Source organism: Castor canadensis, chromosome 14, assembly GCF_047511655.1.
Source record: "Castor canadensis chromosome 14, mCasCan1.hap1v2, whole genome shotgun sequence".
In the NCBI taxonomy this organism is placed as follows: Eukaryota; Metazoa; Chordata; class Mammalia; order Rodentia; family Castoridae; genus Castor; species Castor canadensis.
In genome coordinates this window covers 9,184,830-9,194,272 of record NC_133399.1, presented here as the reverse complement: position 1 = coordinate 9,194,272, position 9,443 = coordinate 9,184,830, and the positions used below count along the sequence as shown (strand labels likewise).

The following is a 9,443-nucleotide window of genomic DNA, read 5'->3' as shown; positions in this document are numbered from 1 at the left end:
CCACCAGCCTTGGGCATGGGAGCTGACATTTGGCTCAGGTCAGTGCCCTGAGACCTGCCTGCAGCTGTGTTTTGACTCAGGGAGGTGATGGAAGAGCAGGAAGAATGCCACCTTCAGGCAGCTCTCGGGAATCTCCTGCTCTGGAATGTGACATGCTCTGCCTGTCCCCAGTGGAATTGGGGGAATTCAGTTTCCTGGGGACAGAATCCAGTCGCAGCTGTGCACCAGCTCCCCTCCCCGACCTTACCACTGGAAAATGAGACAGCTACAATGACTGTCGCCAACCCCTCCGCCCACCCCTGTATTCAGGGACCATGGCTCGGGACGGTCAAAGGACCTTTGGGGAAGGGTGTGAGCATGTGTCTTTTGGGGGCATCCTAAGCCTGTGTGGAGACTCAAATTCCACTCCTTGTTGAATTTGCCTATGACATAAAAGGCACAAGATCTGGATGGGGTTTGGGGGGGTGCCTGGTCTACAGATGCTTCCTGAAGGTTTGCCTTGAGCTGTTAGCAGAGCCCAGACTGGAGTCCTGCTTGGCAGGTGACCCCAGGCTGCTGGCATTCTGGAACTTTTGTACAGCAGGGAACCTCATTAAAGCGGAACCCTGGGGCTCCAGGCACATTTCTGAGCAGGATATCCACTCTCCAATTACCAGTGTAAATCCCAGCTTGTGACCACTCACACAGACTGACAGACCCCACTGACCACCCCCTAGGGACTGAGGTCTCTACGGCTCTTCCTGTCCTATTTTTACTGTGAAATGTGTCATCCAAGCCTCAGATCACATAAAACACAAGTGAAAATAAACCAAATTTCATCAATGCTTGCTATAGTCAGGTGTAGCAGTTCACGTCTGTAGTCCCACTCACTCAAGAGGCTGAGATCAGGAGGATTGTGTTTGGAGACTATTCCAGACAAAAAGTTCCAGAGACCCCATCTCAAACTGATAAAGCCAGGTGCAATAGTGTGAGCCTGTCATTCCAGCTGTGTAGGAGTTTTAAGTAGGAGGGTTGTGATTTAGGCCAGCTCTGGACAAAAGCGTGAGACCCTATCTGAAAAATAACCAAGGTGAAAAATGCTGGGGACGTGGCTCAAGTATAGAGTGCCTGCCCAGCAAGCATGAGGCTCTGAGTTCAAACCCCCGTACTGCCAAAAAAAAAATCACTTCTAAAAGGGGAAAACACACAGTTGTCCCTCAGAGCCCCAAAGATTCTAGATAATTCCCCCATATTCGAGAATGAAAAACTGACACTGTGATGCAAAGCTGTATCTGTGAGCCAGGGGTGACTTAGCAACATATTTTTATTAAGAACCCTCTGCACGCAGGAAGTCGGGACCACCTTGGGCCTCTAGGTCTTTCCTTCTTTTTTGGCAGGGGGTCCAGGGTACTTTCAACCTCATTATCCTATCTTGATCTCCTGAGTGCTGGGATTACAGATGTGCACACCTGGGGACGGTTCTCAGGGGAAACCCAGCACACTTTCAGCCTCAGCAGTGGGGCAGAGAGCTGGCTGGGGGCTGGACATCTTTATTCATCCATCTGTCAGATGTCTGGCTCCTCCCACCTTTTGGCTGTCGTGAGTGACAGTTTTGTGGGCATTCCTTGACACCCGTTCTCAGCAATTTGGGGGTGTACGCAGGAGGGGATCCTGTGTATTGTATGTTTGATGTTGTCAGGAAGCCAGGTGACTTTTGCACACACAGGTGGGACTCAAAGGCGTCTGTGCCCTCAGGCTGAAGCCCCATCCAGGGAATGCACCAGGCCCACCAAACTGTGTCCTCCTGCCCAGCACCTGTTCCCCTCCTTCTCCAATCTAATGGATCTCAGACTTCTAGGAACCTCGCACCTGGAAAGTCACACAGGAAGGGTCCCCTGCCCGCCTTTCTGGCATGTGGCTTTCGAGTGACTTTGCCTGTCAGCAGAACCTCACAATCACCAGGCAGGGCGTGTTAGCAGATCCTGGCTGTCTCCAAGCTGTGGCAGGAGTGACACTGCCGGTCCTTGGCCAGGCCCCCGGGTCCTGCCCTGGAGCCTGTGACCCCCACCGTGGCCCCAGCCCCTTCCTGCCTTGTGGCTAATTGGACTTGACTGGGCTCCAGGGATTCCGGGACCCGCCTGGCAGGGCACAGACCCCCGCTGTCACCTGCAGGATTAGCTCAGCCACCAGCTGGCCCTGAGCAGTTAGGACTTCTGGGGGCTGGGGGCATCCATGGGGGCCGCCGGTCAGCCCAGGGCCCGCTGCAGACCCATGTCCCGGCCAGGCACCCAGGCCGCCCATCTTTCCTCTGTGGGCTGAGGTGGAAGGTTCTGGTCCACCCGGGCCTAGAAGACCTGCTTCATTTTCCTCTGCTTTTCACTTGTGAGCAAAGGCAGACTGAGCCTGGGCCCTTCTTCCCTGTGGGACCTCCTGCCATGTGCAGCGTCTAGGAGCCACGAGTTCGAGGCCCATGTTTGCAGTTTCGATGCTGAGCCATCTAGGGCAGGTGGCTTAACCTCTCTGTGCCTCCTCCCCTCCTCTGTGAAATGAGACTGATAACCCTGGACTTTTAACTAGTGAGAAAATTAAGACGGTGGCTTCTTTGGCCCGGCAACTTTCCTATGACATTCTCGGGTGCCCTTGTGGTGATCATGTGTCACCCCTAGGACTCGTGTTTTGGGGTGGCGAGGACAGAAAGGTCTTATTCATAGCAGAAAGCTATTTCAACCTCCTTCTAAGATCCTGATCCATTTGGGGTGGAATTTGCATAACATAAAATTAAACTTGATCTCTGTCTCCTATTCAGGAGCTAGGATTACAGGCGTGAGCCACTGGGACCCAAGTAGTTATTTCTGAGTTGGGACCTCGAATCTCCTATTTACACTTTCCGCCATAGCTTGGAATGACCCAGACACACCTCCACACCCAGTGGGAAGCAATTTTAACCCTCATTAGTTTCATACTGTGTACTTCTGTTATATTCTCCCCCATCATCCTCTCTGGTCTCCCTCTGTCCTGCTTCTGGGTCCCCTTACACTTTCATGACTTAAGAAAAATCTCGATGGCAATGAGGCAGACGCCGCTCACCTGCTCAGGCCACACGCGGCCCGTGGTTGATTTGGCCTGCAGCGGCATCACGCCTTACGGCTATTTCTTAATCAGCGCTTGCAAAGATGGTAAACCCATGTTACGCCAGGGAGATACTGGAGACTGGATCGGAACATTTTTGGGTCATAAAGGTGCTGTTTGGGGTGCGACATTGAATAAAGATGCCACCAAAGCCGCAACGGCAGCTGCAGATTTCACAGCCAAAGCGTGGGATGCCGTCTCAGGAGATGAACTGATGACCGTAGCTCATAAACACATTGTCAAGAGTGTGGATTTCACACAGGATAGTAATTATTTGTTAACTGGGGGACAGGATAAACTGTTACGCATATGTGACTTGAATAAACCTGAAGCAGAACCCACGGAAATCAGTGGCCATACTTCTGGTATTAAAAAAGCCCTGTGGTGCAGTGAGGATAAGCAGATTCTTTCAGCTGATGATAAAACTGTTCGCCTTTGGGATCATGCTACTATGACAAAAGTGAAATCTCTCAATTTTAATATGTCTGTTAGCAGTATGGAATATATTCCTGAGGGACAGATCCGGGTTATTACTTATGGACGATCTATTGCTTTTCATAGTGCAGTAAGTTTGGAGCCAATTAAATCCTTTGAAGCTCCTGCAACCATCAATTCTGCATCCCTTCATCCGGAGAAAGAATTCCTTGTTGCAGGTGGTGAAGATTTTATAAGTATGATTATAATAGTGGGGAACAGTTAGAACCCTACAAAGGACATTTGGGTCCCATTCACTGTGTGAGATTTAGTCCTGATGGAGAACTCTATGCCAATGGTTCTGAAGATGGAACTTTGAGCCTATGGCAAACTGTGGTAGGAAAAACCTATGGCCTTTGGAAATGTGTGCTTCCTGAAGAAGACAGTGGTGAGCTGGCAAAGCCAAAGATGAATTTTCCAGAGACAACAGAAGAGGAGCTAGAAGAAATTGCTTCAGAGAATTCAGATTCCATCTATTCGTCAACTCCTGAAGTTAAGGCCTGAGCATCAAGCATGTGCCACAGATAGTATATAATTTATGGACTAAATAAACAAGCAGAGAAAAGCATCAGCCTTCCAGAGTTACTCTCTGCTTACAGCAAACCTGGCAGTAAATAATGGGGAATACGGATTTAGCTCCAGTGCTCCAACAACTAACTTGGTGTTGCCTGTGAGTGAAAACTCAGTGTCAGATGAAGACAAGTGAAGTCAAGCTCTCGTAGTACAACAGCCTGTTGTGTTTTTAATGAATATGTGCAAGCCAACATCCAATTTCTCTTACTATAATTAAATTTCTTCTAACTGTTTATGTTATTATGGAGAAGAAAAATATATTGGCTTATTTTTCTGACTTTTCCCTTAAAGCAGAATGCCTTTTTTTTCTTTGCTTTAGTTGTAAAGAAGAGGGAATACATAATAAAGTAAATGGTTTGATTTGTCTTTCTTTGTACAAGGCTTCTGAATATCTAATTATTTTTAGTTGTCTAAATAAAATGTCTCTAAAAGAAAAAAAAAAGAAAAATCTCCATTCCACATAGCATAGACTCATTCTAAGTCTTGCTTTTTCCCTCAGCATGATCATCTCCACTTCCATCCCTTTTCTTGCAAATGGCATAATTCTTGTTTTTATTGTGGCTGCATAATATTCCACCTGATATATACACCACATTTCCTTTATTCATCCATCTGTCCGTGGCATCTAGGATGATTCCATGGCTTAGCTAATTGATGTAAAAAATGCCGTAAGTGGAGGATATGTTGACGGTACCCCTCTCTCCCAGGCACCCCAGCTCAGCAGCTCTGCACATAGCACAGGGATCCAGTGATCCTCCTTGTGACAGCAGTGCTGCCTGGGACCTGTGATCACAGCTACTGTCCAACATCCTGGGATGGGATTGCACACACATGGCTGACTGAGAGACAGACCCAAGGTCGCGATTCCAAGGACAGTTTCTACTCACCATATAGTGGAGAAATTGTAAGTAAGGAGCCATCTGTAGCTTAAATGACATCATTAGGATGGACCCTAATCCAACAGGACTGGTGTCCTCATAAGAAGGGGAGACTTGGGGTGCAGTAGCACACCCCTGTAATCCCAGCTACTCAGGAGACAAGGCAGGACGATTGCTTGAGCCCAAGACTTCAAGGTCAGCCTGGGCTACCTAATGAGACCCCATCTCAAAAGCAAAAGAGGGAAGGAAGATGTTGGACACACATATGGGGGCAGAAAGGAGAGAGCTGTGTGAGGACGGCAGAGATTGGAGCAAGACAGCCACAAGCCACAAGCCAGGAAGCCACCAGAGCCTGGCAGACCCAGGAAGAGCTCCCCTAGAGCCTTATAAGGGGGCAGAGCCCAAGGCCCCCGCCCACAGGAGGGCCCCGCCCACAGGAGGGCCCCGCCCACAGGAGGGCCCCGCCCACAGGAGGGCCCCGCCCACAGGAGGGCGGGGCTCCGTGGTGCTGGCACCGCCCACTTTCCATGCTGAGTCCCGCCCCTTTGGTGATGCAGGGCGTTTAGATTCAGAGCTGCGTCACCATGGAAACGCTAATGCCAAAAAACATTACAAAGAGTAAATTTGTCCACTTTTCACATCCCAAGGGCTCTAAGTAAAGTGTTCTTCCAAATTAAGTGTGCTACACACAAATTTTTTCTTTCTTTTTTTTCTGGTGGCACTGGGATTTGAACTCAGGGCCTCATGCTTGGTAGGCAGGCACTTTACCTCTTGAGCCTGTCCTCCATCTCAAAAAAAAAAAAAACGATGCTACAAGGCTCGCACTCCCTTAGGATGCATCCCACGTTGTGGTACAATCACAGACGTGGGCACAGGTGCGGCCTCATGCTGGTGTGACTGTGGTGCGACACGTCCCCTCGAGGTTCCCATGCTTGATCCTCAGTGTGGCTGTGCTCACATGGCGGGACCTTTAAGAGGTGGAGCCTGGTGGGAGGTGGTTAGGTCATTGGGGGGGGTCCTCAGAAGAGATCCCAGATCTCAGTCAGCCACCTCGAGATGGAGTTGTTCGGAAGAGCCAGCCCTGGCCCTGAATCGCTCCCACACGTTCCCACGCCGCCCCACACATGTAATACAGCCTGAGCCAGCAGATGGCAGCACTGGGCTCCCGGACCTCCAAAACTGTGAGCTAAATGAACCTTTTTTCTTTGTAAAGCACCCAGCCCTGGGTACTGTGTTACTGTCTTGTGACAAAATGGACAGAGACATTATTCTAAAGGGTGGATATGATAGGCTAAATGCTGTCCTCCCATTCTAAAGTTTGGAACCTGTGTCACCTTATATGACAAAAGGGACTTTGCATTTTTATTATAAGAAGGCTCTTGAGATGATAGGGTGGATTATTCCTGGTTGGTTTTGTAAGAGATACAGAGAGAAACTGACTCGGAATTAGGAGATGTGACAGGAGGAGTAGGTGCCTGGGTATCATGAGAAAGGTCCCCAAGCAGGCTCCTAGAACCAGGAGAGTCAAGGAGACAGATTTTCCCTGGAGCCTCCTGAAGAGGACTGCCCAGCTGACACCTTGACTTTGGCTGTGTGTAACAGAAAACTTTCTATGGCTATAATGAAGCACTGAAGGCTGGGTACTTTATAAAGAAAAGAGGTTTATTTATCTCACAGTTTTGGAGGCTGCAAGTTCAGCATGGTGAACTTCTACCTCCCTATTTCTGCCTCCCTCTGGGGAGGGGCCCCTTGGCTACCCACTCTTGGCTGAGCACGGCGGCCTATGCCTGTAATCCCAGCTACTTGGGAGGCAGAGATTGGGAAGAGCACAGTGTGAAGCCAGCCCAGACAAAATTTGGCAAGACCCCATCTCAGTTAACAAGCTGGGTAAGGTGGTGTACTCCTGTGATCCCTGCTACATGGGAGGCAAAAGTAGGAGAGTCACTGTCTGAAGGCCCTGACTCTTGAAGATCCCACCACCTGTCACATCGCCACGTGAACTCTGTAGGACACTCACCCTATCCATACCACAGCACTGGGTCACACTGACTTTGGACTTGTGCTCTCCTGACCTGAGACAGAGTGGTTCAAGTTGTTTTAAGTCACCAAATTGGAGAAACTTTATCACAGCAGCTGCAAAAAATGAGCCTGGCTGCCCTCGAACCCTGACCTCTCACTGGATGATGGTACCATGACTGACTTAGCCATCCTCCCTTCTGACATTCTCCCTGTGGTTTTGCTGTTGCATGCTGTGACCTCTTTTTTGGAGGAGGGTTCAGGACTGGGGTTTGGACTCAGGGCTTTGAGCTTGCAAAGCAGATTCTCTACCACTTGAGCCACACCTCCAGTCCACTTTGCTCTGGTTAATTTTGGAGCTGGGGGTCTCCAGAATTATTTTCCCAGGCTGGCCTCAAACCTTGATCCTCTGGATCTCAGCCTCCTAAGTGGCTAGGATTACAGGCGTGAGCCACCAGCGCTGGGCTGCGCTGCAGCTTTTAAAAGCAGCTGACCCCAGCATGGTGTGGGAGTGTTCAGTAACTTCATTTTGTTGCTTTTCCTCTTTCTGACTGATTAAAAATGACTCATGTGCATTCCTGCTTGAGAGGACCTTGGAGTTTATCCCAGCAACCCCACAGCCCCGCCTCATGAGCACAGCAAGGCGGCCATGGCCCAGTCAACACATCCTTCCTCCACAACCGGCCTGGGATGGGTTGCCTGACAACTTCAGAAAACAAGAAAGGTCAAGGGGTCACGTCCATCCATCAGCTCTCCAGGACTGTCTCCACTGGGCTGACCCCTGAGTGACAGCCTGAGTTTTCCATCCTTTTTTGTCTTTCTAACAGCGGGTTAGCTCAATTTCCAAACCACACAAATATTTTCCTGTCAGCTTTAAACGTTGCCCAGGGGAGCTGGAGCCCAGCTGTGGTCCCCTCGCCTCTGACCACTGGGTCCAGAGCTGACCTGACCGGGGCCCACAGATGCGAGCAAGACTGCAGTGACTGCAAGCCTGAGGCCGTGGGGACATGTGGTCCCCAGATGGTCACTGTCCACACATGGCCAGAGGGACCCATGGTGTGGAGGAGGAGATGGGTAGAGTTCCAGGGGGCCCAGGGGGACATCACGGAGCTATTGCAGTAACACAGGGAGAGATGTTTATCTGAAGACATTTTATGCAAAATGATTCACGCCATAACACAGTGTCCCCTGCAGAGGGAAACAAACACATTTTGTCCTCGTAAAACTCCTGTGATCTAATCTCTGGAGGGGACAGTTATCTGGGAGGGGTGAGAATTAACAAAGTTATTCTCAGTGACGCCATCCTTCCTTCACCCTTCTTCCCTTGTGCAATTTGTTTGTTTGGTGGTGGTGGCCCTTGGGTTTGAACTCAGGGCTCATTCTTCTTTGGCAGATGCTCTGCCACTTGAGCCATGCCCCAGCCCTCTTTTGCCTGCTTTTTGTTTGTCATTTTTTTGTTTTATTTTATTTTTTTGGCAATACTGGAGTTTGAACTCAGGGCCTCATGCTTGTTAGGCAGGCGCTCTACCACTTGAGCCACTCCAGCAGCCCTTGTTTTTTATTTTTGAAAAAATAAATTAAAATTGGGTCTCACTTTTTTGCCTGGGGACAGCATCAGCACGAACTCCTTCTACTTATGCCTCCCACGTAGCTGGGATTACAGAAATGTACTCCCATATCCAGTTTGTTCATTAAGATGGAGTCTCACTACTGTTTTTTCCCTAGGCCAGATTAAAACTGTGATCCTCTTGATCTCTGTCTCCTGAATAGCTGGTGTGGGCCACCACATGTGGCCCCAGTTTTTGTCAACTTAACAACAAAAAAAAAGGGTGGTGTCGTGGATTACTTGATAGACTCCAATTGTGTGGTATCAATTTTTCAAACATGGCTTTCTTGGGTTGGGTTGGATATACGTGTGTGTAAAAACCAAGGATTCGGTTTGAAATGAGAAGGTTGTGATTCTTTAAACCAGTGGTTCTGTATGACTGAGCCCTTGAAGGGAGACACGGGGACCCCAGTCTCTTCCTCTCTTTCACTTCCCGGCTGTCAAGACTGAGCCTTTTCCTCCCACACGTGCTCCTGCCATGATGTGCTGACCCACCACAGACTCCAAAGCAATGGAGGCCAACTGACCATCCACTAAAACCGTCAAGACCATGAGTCAAAAACTCTCCTAGCCAGGCACTGCTGACTCACACCTGTCATCCCCACTACCTGGGAGGCTGAGATGGGGAGGATCAAGATTCAAGGCCAGCCCAGGGAAATAGTTTACAAGACCCCATCTCCAAAAACCAGAGCAAAATGGACTGAGGAGTGGCTCAAGTGGTAAGCTGGCTCCTTTGCAAGCATGAAGCCCTGAGCTCACACCCCAGTCCCACCAAAAAAAAGAATACA

At 49.5% G+C, this 9,443-nt stretch overlaps 1 pseudogene; it reads left to right on the top strand.

The window, feature by feature from the left end:
• Positions 1–3,023: 3,023 nt before the first annotated feature.
• Positions 3,024–4,562, top strand: LOC109701154 (serine-threonine kinase receptor-associated protein pseudogene; annotated as a pseudogene).
• Positions 4,563–9,443: the final 4,881 nt, after the last annotated feature.